Source organism: Lathyrus oleraceus, chromosome 6, assembly GCF_024323335.1.
Source record: "Lathyrus oleraceus cultivar Zhongwan6 chromosome 6, CAAS_Psat_ZW6_1.0, whole genome shotgun sequence".
NCBI classification, from domain to species: domain Eukaryota; kingdom Viridiplantae; phylum Streptophyta; class Magnoliopsida; order Fabales; family Fabaceae; genus Lathyrus; species Lathyrus oleraceus.
Window position 1 is genome coordinate 519,259,101 of NC_066584.1, and position 9,905 is coordinate 519,269,005.

At 35.5% G+C, this 9,905-nt stretch overlaps 1 pseudogene; it reads right to left on the reverse strand.

Annotated features, from left to right (window-relative positions):
• Positions 1-2,263: 2,263 nt before the first annotated feature.
• On the reverse strand, positions 2,264-3,175 carry LOC127096534 (uncharacterized mitochondrial protein AtMg00810-like; annotated as a pseudogene).
• Between the last annotated feature and the right edge of the window lie 6,730 nt (positions 3,176-9,905).

Genomic DNA, 9,905 nt, shown 5'->3' on the forward strand with positions numbered 1-9,905 from the left:
TCCATAGGGCATAATTCTTTGTTATGCCCTAGGCGACCATCGTTGAAACAAAACATTGATAACTTTTCATATTTAAAGTCCACCTAACACGTTCCTTCCTTAATGTTCCATATGTGCATTTCTGGTATAATAGGTTTTAGGGTGTCAATCTTCACCTTTACTTTAATGATAGTTTCTTTATTGGGGTAAAGATATAGGTTTTCCTCCTAAACTGTGCCAAGTTTAGCTCTTACCTTTTCCCCCATCTATCTGGTTCTGGCTTTTTGAGGAACTCCCTAAATTTGTATCCAAATTGGAACTCTATGGAATTGCATATCCTGTGTGTTTTAATATGGATCCCAAGGTTTTAAAGACATCCAATATTCCGAAATATCCAGGGGCTCCCTTTAAGGAGCCTTTTCACATCCATAGGGTTGTCCATAGTGATTCTGTAGATTCTGGGTTCCAATTCTGAAATCTTGAGGTCTTCTAGATCACACCATATGTTGGACAAGCCTGAGCCTAGAGTTTTTGAGTATAGGTTTCTCCGAGAGAAATTTTCCAATGATAGTGTTGTTATTTTCTTTGTACTTTGATTTGATGTCTTCGTCATTACACATACATAAGTCGTTGCCTTGTTCTGATTGGTCTGTTATGTTGTTTATGTTGTTGACTGTTTCATTCGTTCGTTGATATTGCTGGTTATTTTGACAAGTTTTCTTATGTGTAGATATTTACAGGCGTGTCAGTGGATGGATGGAGGTCATATTCTTTTTGGCTGGAATATTATTTCTTGTTTTGCAAATGAATTTTCTTCCATCTAATCTTGATGGAAGAATGGAGAAATGCAACACACAAAGAAAAAGAGAAAGAAAAGAAAAGAAAAGAAAGTAGCAGAGAGGGAAGACTAAGGAGAAAAGGCCAGAAAAAATAGGAAAAAGGAACACTACTACAAAATATATCTTTAGTAAAACTATATTACTATAGCAGTCTAAATCACCGAGGTAATAACTGATATTCACTCGCCTTAATTTTTTAATATTTTATTAAAATAACGTTCACTTTTTATTTTTCTTTTTTATATATGTTTTTCCTATTTATTTTAGTTATTTCTTTTTTATAGCAGCTAAAATTCCTATTTTTCAGGAGAATTTTTTTTCAAGATATTAAATTGTATTTTTTTAAAACTACACTTTGCTAAAGAAATATTTTTTATTAAGATTAATATATAAATATTTTTTTTATAAAAATAGTAAACGAATTTTTTTATCTCTCTTTTTTATAAGCATTTTTTTAACCTTTCTTACTTTCTCTCGCACGATAACCTTATCCTGTTAATAAAATTAAAACGAGTTGCCGCCGCTTTTGTGAATTCCTAAACCACTATCATTGTCAACTTCACTCTCTTTCATTTGTGTATTTCACCTTCTCATGTTTGTTTAATTTCTCTTTGGATGAAGGAAGCATTGTTAGGGTACATAAAGGTTCCATATTTGGAGGACGATGTTGCTTCCTCCACATCAATAGAAGTGCTCAAGAAATAGTAAGTAATATGTTCATCGTTATACTTTGTGGTGATTTTCTAATTTTTTATTTTATTAAAGTAGATTGTGGCTACTACCTCCACAGTCGGAGTCATATGGTGGAGAAGGATCGTTGTGTCGAATAGTCAGGGCCTCCTTAGATGTTCTTGAACTCTTGATGGTTGTGAACTAGCGTTGGCTTGCGTATTCACCAGAGTTCCTCCTGTTTGGCCGCTTTGCAAAACCTTGATTTTCATCACTAACTCTTCTACGCGAATTGGCCGCCCGTTTTGTTGCTGCAGTAGATTAAAGATGTTTAACAATAAGAGATCTTTTGTGCTTGGAGTTACCTGATGTTGAGGGTTTTTCGTTAAAGCATGTGGATCTTGTTATAGAGGGTGCCATATTAGAAGAAACTCTTCCAGGTGGTGTTGAATTTTGAGGATTTTGTGAATACTTTTCCCATCACGGGTGAATACCCTTTTATTACTCTATAACTCCCTTTTTCGTTTGTCTTTAATTATTTTTTTCTTTTCGCACATTACCTGTTTGTGCTTTTACTTTTAGAATTAATCATTTTATAGTTGTGTTTACACTCTTGTTGAGATCGATTTGTAAGATAATGGAAATCGTGTGCTTCTCATTGATCTGAATAGAATATATATACATCAATGTGTAACATTTGGTCAACTATCTAATTATGATACAACATAATTATAGGAAACTAATTATGACTAATTATAACAAAATATTCTATTCTATCACATACCCGCAGTCGAAGCGGTAGGTCCACAGACGCTTAGACTGGTTCGAAAATCATCAAAGAGAATGCGAGGAAGTCCTTTGGTGAAGATGTTTGCGATCTGATGTCTTGAGGAAACATGAAGGACGCGAGCTTGACCACGAGCTACCTTTTCCCGAACAAAATGAATGTCCATCTCAATATGCTTAGTGCACTGATGTTGTACATGATTACCAGATAGATAGATGGCACTAACATTGTCATAATACACCAAAGTGGCCTATGGAATAGGAAAATGGAGTTCCAGGAGAAGATTGTGAATCCAACACGATTCGGAGACAACATTGGCAACCCCCTTATATTCAGCTTCAACACTGGAACGGGAGAGACTTAGATGCCTTTTGGAAGACCAAGAAATAAGGTTGTCACCTAGAAAAACACGGTAACCAGATGTAGAACGTCTGGTGTCAGGACATCCACCCCAATCAGCGCCAGTGTAAGAGATAAGCTTTGTAATGGGAGATGGGGATAAGTGTAGTCCAAAATGTAAGGTGCCCTGAACATAACGTAAAATACACTTAAGAGCAAGCATATGTTCCGTGTGAGGGGCATGCATGTGAAGGAAAACTTGTTGAACAACATATGATATATCAGGTCGAGTGAAAGTGAGATATTGTAGGGCCCCTGCAAGACTTCGATACAAGGAGGGATCCTCATAAGAAGTGTCGGAGGAGGTGTTGAGTTTCTGCTTGGTGTCAACAAGAGTGGTTGATGGTTTACATGACGCCATGCTAGCACGTTCAATGATCTCTGATGCATAAGTGATTTGACTGAGAAATATGCCATCAAGATGACGAGATACTGCAATACCCAAAAAGTAACTCAGAGGGACCAAATCCTTTGTTGCAAACTCGGATGCTAAGAGTGACATAATTGATTGGTGGAGGACCTGAGTGGAGGTGATGAGGATGATGTCATCTACACAGCAGAATGTAGGCCATGTCTAAACCTTATAGATATATGAAGAGGGAGTGGGCTGATGTGCTATGGCGAAAGCCAATGGTGGCGACATAGTCAGCAAAATGTTGGTACCATGCCTTAGGCGCTTGCTTGAGACCATACAGTGACTTATTCAACCGACATACATAATCTGGATGACGGAGGTCGCGGAAACCCAATGGCTGATGCATGTAAACAGTCTCATGAAGATCACCATATAAAAAGGCATTCTGGACATCCAGTTGATGAATGGGCCAGGATTTGGAGAGAGCAATGGTAAGCACTGTTCAAATGGTAGCAAGTTTCACCATGGGGCTAAAAGTCTCATCACAATCCACACCTGCAACCTGTGACCTGGCATCACCTACAAGACGAGCCTTATAATGCTCAAAGGAGCCATCAGAATTTTTCTTATGCCTAAAAATCCACATACATCAAATAAGATTAGCATCATAAGGACGAGGAACTAAATCCCACGTCTTATTTCGAATAAAAGCATCAAATTCAGATTGCATTGCGGATTTCCAATTCGGGTCTAATAAGGCTAGTTTAGGGGTTTTAGGCATGGGAGAGATGGTGTGGTCAGAGTGAGAGATTGATAAGTTAAATATCGTGTGAGGTTTGACAATGCCTTTCATGCTTCGGGTGGTGATGGTTCGTGTAGGTGGAGGTGGATGCGGTTGAATTGATGGTGGTGATGGAGAGTTTATTGTAATGGGTGTGTTGATCGAAGAGGTAGGAGATGATAATTGTTGGTTTATTGAGGGTAGTGGTTGGTCAATTGGGATTGTGGGTGTTGGTTGATTATGTGCAACAGATGGTGAAATTTGATTTTGCCACTGATGTATAAGGTAGGGGTGAAGGTTATCATATAGGAATTGATAAGAGTGAGGTGAAGGGGAGTGTATCTTAGTGAAGGGAAATTGAGTTTCATCAAAGATAACATGCCTCAAAATTATTAATTTTCTATGAGACAAATCAAAACACTTATAACCTTTATGATTCGGCAGATAACCCAAGAAGACACACGGAGTAAAGCGGGGTTGTAACTTATGAATGGTAGATGCCGAGAATAATGGATAACATAGACAACCAAAGACTCTGAGATATGTGTAGGTGGGATCACGATGATGCATGAGTCGTGTTAGTGACTGATTATGAAGTGTTTTACAGGGAATAATATTTAACAGGTAAGTTGCCATGTGGAGAGCATGATACGAAAGCGAGGGGGGAACAGAAGAATGAGCTAGCATAGTGCGTATCATATTATTAATGGTTCTTATTTTGCGTTCCGCTTTCCCATTTTGTGAGGATGTGTGGGGACAAGAGAAACGAAAAACTAGACCATGATCAGTGCAATATTTTTGAAAAAGCTCATTATTATATTCACCGCCATTGTCACATTGAAATGTTTTGACTTTTTGCAAAAATGGAGTTTGAATGAGTTGAGTAAGTGACTTGAACGTTTCAAACACATGAGATTTTCTGCTAATAGGAAAAGTCCACAAGAAGTTTGTAAAATCATTTAAGAATAAGACATAATATTTATGACCAACAAAACTTAAAATTGGAGACATCCACAAATCACTATGTAAAATGTCAAAAGGCATCAAAGTCGTAGTTTAAGAATAAAAAAATGGCAATTTAACCTGTTGGCCTAAAACACAATAGTCACAAACGACAGAAGAATTAAAAGGTTCACAACATATGAACTTATTTTTGTGAAGGGAATTCAAAACAGACACGCCAAGATGACCAAGACGACTATGCCAAAGACTGGATGTGAGACCGGAAAAACTGGGAGGAGTGGTAACTGGATAAAGATCTCCACGACTGTCACATCCGAGAAGGGTGATCCCCGTCTGAAAATCAGAGACAGTAAAACCAAAAGGATCAAAGGAAACATAAACATTATTGAAGCAAGGAAGAGCAAGTTCTGCACATCATTGAAGGTATTTTGTAGAATATTTCTTCTCTTTGATTCTCACTCAATTCCCATCAATTCTCTTGGATCTTTGGTTGTTTGAAGTCCTACCAATGTAGGCAAGAAGATTGAGTTGCTTTGAGGTAAAACCTAAGCAACTCAGTTGACATACCTCAAAATTCAACTCCTCATATCTTTCTATATATTTGGAGTTAGTTAAAATTGAGGCCAGATTCGTGATCTATGCCATTTTTTCTTTCAGATCAGGTCCTCCTTTTTCATTTATGTCATGGTAATGATTGGACCAATCTGGCCAAGGTCGCATGAGAAGACGACTGACGCTTTGCTCCGGCAGTGATGTGGCGTGGTCCTGAACCATTGACCCAATTTAAAATGTTTTAATCTCACGCGTTGGTTTGGATGACCAGTTGTATGGTGCGCTGACTAAGTTCCATCATGGAACGCGCGCTTGTCGCCACTTGATCTGCCACCTCAATTAATGAGGGAGATCAAGTGGTTCACGTTTTTTTGTATTTTCTGATTTTCATTTTATTCCTTTGATTTTCATTAATTCATATTAATTTTAATATTTATCCAAAAAAATTGAGAGTTTCACCAAAAAAATTTAAATAAAGTCCTCTTTCATATTTTGAATTAAAATTAATTTTTGGATCATTATTAATATTTTTCATGATTTAATTGATTTTGTGAATATTTTTAATTGTTTAAAAATACTTTTAAGTTTCTAAGAATTCTGAATTTTTTTCTCCAAGGTCCTTTGACCTAGTTTGACCTGTGATAAATCTCATGGCCATTTCTTTGGTGTTTTGATGAGGATTTAGGAATTTGACAAACCATATTTAATTTAATGCATTGTTTTTAGTATTTTAAATTGAATAAATGCCAAATAATTATGTTGAGCCATTTTGATTGATTTGTGTAAGTTTGACTTGTGTTGTTGGGCCTTGGTCAAGGTTGATTTGACTTTGCTAGGTTAAGATCATTGGATTTAGGGGATTGATGGAATGTACATTCCATCTCCCAAAATGAATGAATGATCTTAATTTGGTAAAAGTCCTCCTTTGTCCAATTTGAGTTTGATCTATCTCCCCTCTCTCTTCATCTCATTCCCCTTTTTTATGCATTCGTGTCATGGTCCTATGATATCTCTACATCCTAAGGCTAGTTGATTGCAAAATCAACATAAGTATGGATGAGATTAGGCCACCACTTTTGCATATTCTTTTTGTGTGTGGTATGTTTCATGAGCATAGTCCATTATACTATGTCTCTAACATGAACTAACACCAAAATCCTATTGCCCGACCTCAAATAGTTGTGACTTCTACATAAGTCCAATTACGATTGCTTAACATAGCGCTAAATTTTGACACAAAAGGCATAACATTCTAGTTAGTGAGATTGTAAGTCTCCCCTCTTTCATGGTATTGTGTGGAAACTTGGCCTTTTTTCCTTCCTTTGGAATATGTCTTGGGTCAAGGATCCATGCTTGTGATAAATGGGTTGAGTGTTCTCCAAAGAGTGACTTAAAAACAAAAGCAAAAGCAAAAGCAATACTAACTTCTAACTCATTAACAACTAACATTTAATTTCAAGTCATTTACTTTAATGCACTTTATTTTTTAAGCTCTATTCATTTGCCATTATTCATACCATTCTAATTGTTTATGTTAATGTCATTTTCACTTTGTCCATTTGGACCATATTTTGTGATATATTTTGCTTGTGTATATTATATTTGTTTGTGTGGTCTTTGACCATTAATGTACATAATAAGAACAAAAAACCATAAAAAACATCTTTTGTGGACTGTTGGTTTCATCTGAGACTTTTGGACTTAGAATTTAGGCAACACTCCCTATGCAAAGGACTTGGCCAATGCCAACTTTCATGTAACCAAGTGCTTGTAATCTGAAACTTCATTTGATACATCATTGAAGATCCATTTGAGTTCATCTGCAACATGATCATTATGAAGCTGTTATTTTGAACCTGTGACTTGTGGCATTGTGGAATTCATCTGCTACATGGGCAAATTTGAAAAGATCATGGAGTTGCTAAGCTTGGATGTGGCTATCTTTATTTGATGTCTTGCTCTTTAAGTTGATATGGTGTGCATTGTTTGTTGATTGATTCTAATGTCCAAAGGAATTTGGGTTTCTATATTACATTCTTGTATATTGGATTGCAGCCCAATGGTCAGATCTTTTCAACTCTTAACTTTTAAATTTATGCTTAGGATTAGTCTTTTCATCTCTTCCCCATTTCTTTAATTTCAAAATCTCTCTCTCCTTTTAAAAACTTCTTTGTTTGCACTTGTTTTCCTAAACTTAGACCATTTTGCAAACTAGAAACTTTGGCTTTATGACATTGCCTTTTCAAACTTCTTTTTCTTAATCAACTTGTAAATAAAATTGACTATACTTGACTTAAAAATTTCAAAAGCCAAAAAGAACTAACTCATTCAAACCATTTTTAGGCCTTTGTTCCTTTCAAACCTAATTTTTGTTAAAAGCAAAGCATCCACTTTGAAATTTATACCACGAACTACGAGGTTTTGATCCCTCGTTTTTATGTTGGTACGTAGGCACAAGTCCAAAGGTCTTGTCAAACACAAAAATATAATCAATAAATGCTTTTCTAATCTCCCAATTATATTCGTTTGCAAACATAATTTGTACCCAAATACATATGCACACAAGAAAGGGCTCCCTAGGAGTACCTAGGACACTTTGGGTGCTAACACCTTCCCTTTGTGTAACCAACCCCCTTACTTGTAATCTATGACATTTTATTAGTTTTGATTTGAAAACTTATTATTTATGGGTTTTGTTCGTACTTTTTACCTTTTCCCTTGGAAACAATAAAAGTGCGGTGGCGACTCTTGTTATTTGATGTCTTGCTTATCCATAGCTTGATGATCATGAATTTACCACTACATGAGCCCTTTTTATGTGTGCATTTGTTTTAGTATAAAATAATGTTTGCAATAAATAGAGTGAGGGGATGAGAAAATAATTCATTAATTATATTTTTGTGTTTGACAAGACCTTCAGACTTGTGCCTACGTACCAATATAAAAATGAGGGATCAAAACCTCGTAGTTCGTGGTATCAATTTCAAAGTGAATGGGTTGCTTTTAATAAAAAATTAAATTTAAAAGAGGCACAAAAAGGGCCTAAAAGAGTTTGAATGGGTGTTAGTTCTTTTTGTCTTTTGAAATTTTAAGTCAATATGATTAGATTCATTTACAAGTTTGATTTAAGAAAAGAGTTTAAAACGCAATGGCATAAGGCCAAAGTTTCTAGTTTGCAATGAGGTCTAAGTTTAAAAAAATCACAAGTAAAAAAGATTTTGAAAAGAGGGAGAGATTTGAAATTTAAGAAGTGGGAGGATATGAAGAGACTAATCCTAAGAAAATTTTTAAAAGTTAAGAGTTCAAAAGATCTGACGAATGAGATGTAATCCAATAGACAAGAATGTCATATAGAAACCCACTTTTCCTTTGGACTTTAAAATCAAGCAATATCATTAAGCAAACAAGATGAAGAGCAAGACATCAAATAAAGATAGCCACATCTAAGCTAGCAACTTCATAGTCTTTATTATAATCTTCCCATGTATCAAATGACATACTCCTTGAATGGCTCAGAATAAGGCATTAGACACAGGTTCCAAGTAACATTTGCATCAAGACCATGTAGCAGATGAACTCAAAAGGATCTTAATATTTGCATCAGATGAAAGCTCACTTCACAATAACTTGGTTTCAGAGGTGTTGGCATTGGCCAAGTCATTTTGCATAGGGAATGTTGCCTAATTCTAAGTCCAAAGCTCATATCAAATCCAACAGTCAACACAAACATTTTTAAGGGTTTTTGTTATTTATTAGGTATTTTAAGGTCATGAGACCATAAACACAAACAAGATACACAAACAAGTATATACAATCACAATATATGCCTCAAGTGAGCAAAGTGAAAATGACATAAACATAAACAAGTTAAATGATATGTATAATGACAAATGATAAAAGGCTTGAATTTAAATTGCATAAAGTAAATGGCTTGAAATTAAAAGTTAGTCAAATGTTAGTTGATTAGAAGTTAGTGGAGTTTTGCTTTTCAATTATTTAATTCATTCTTTGGAGAACACTCAACCCTCTATTCACAAGCATGGATCCTTGAACCAAGACATCTTCTAAAGAAAGGAAAAAAGTCCAAGTTTCCACACAATACCATGAAAGAGGGGAGACTTACAATCTCACATACTAGAATGATATGCCTTTGGGTCAAAATTTAGCACTATGTTAAGCAATCGTAATTGGACTTATGTAGAAGTCACAACTATCTGAGGCCGGGCAATAAATTTTTTGGTGTTAATGCATGTTAGAGATATGGTATAATGAACCATACTCCTAAAACATACCACACACAGAAAGAAAATGATCAAAGGGCGGACCTAATCTCATCCATACTTGTATTGGTTCATCTAACACAAAGTTATTGATGAACCAATTAGTATTGGGATATTGAGATGTCATTGGTCAATGAGAGAAATGGGATAGAAAGGAATTGAAGATGAAGAGAGAGGGGAGATGATACCAACACAAATTGGTCATGGGAGGAGTTTTATCAAATTAAAATCATTCATTCATTTTGGGAGATGAAATGGACATTTCATCAATCCCCTAAGTCCAATGATTTTAATTCAACAA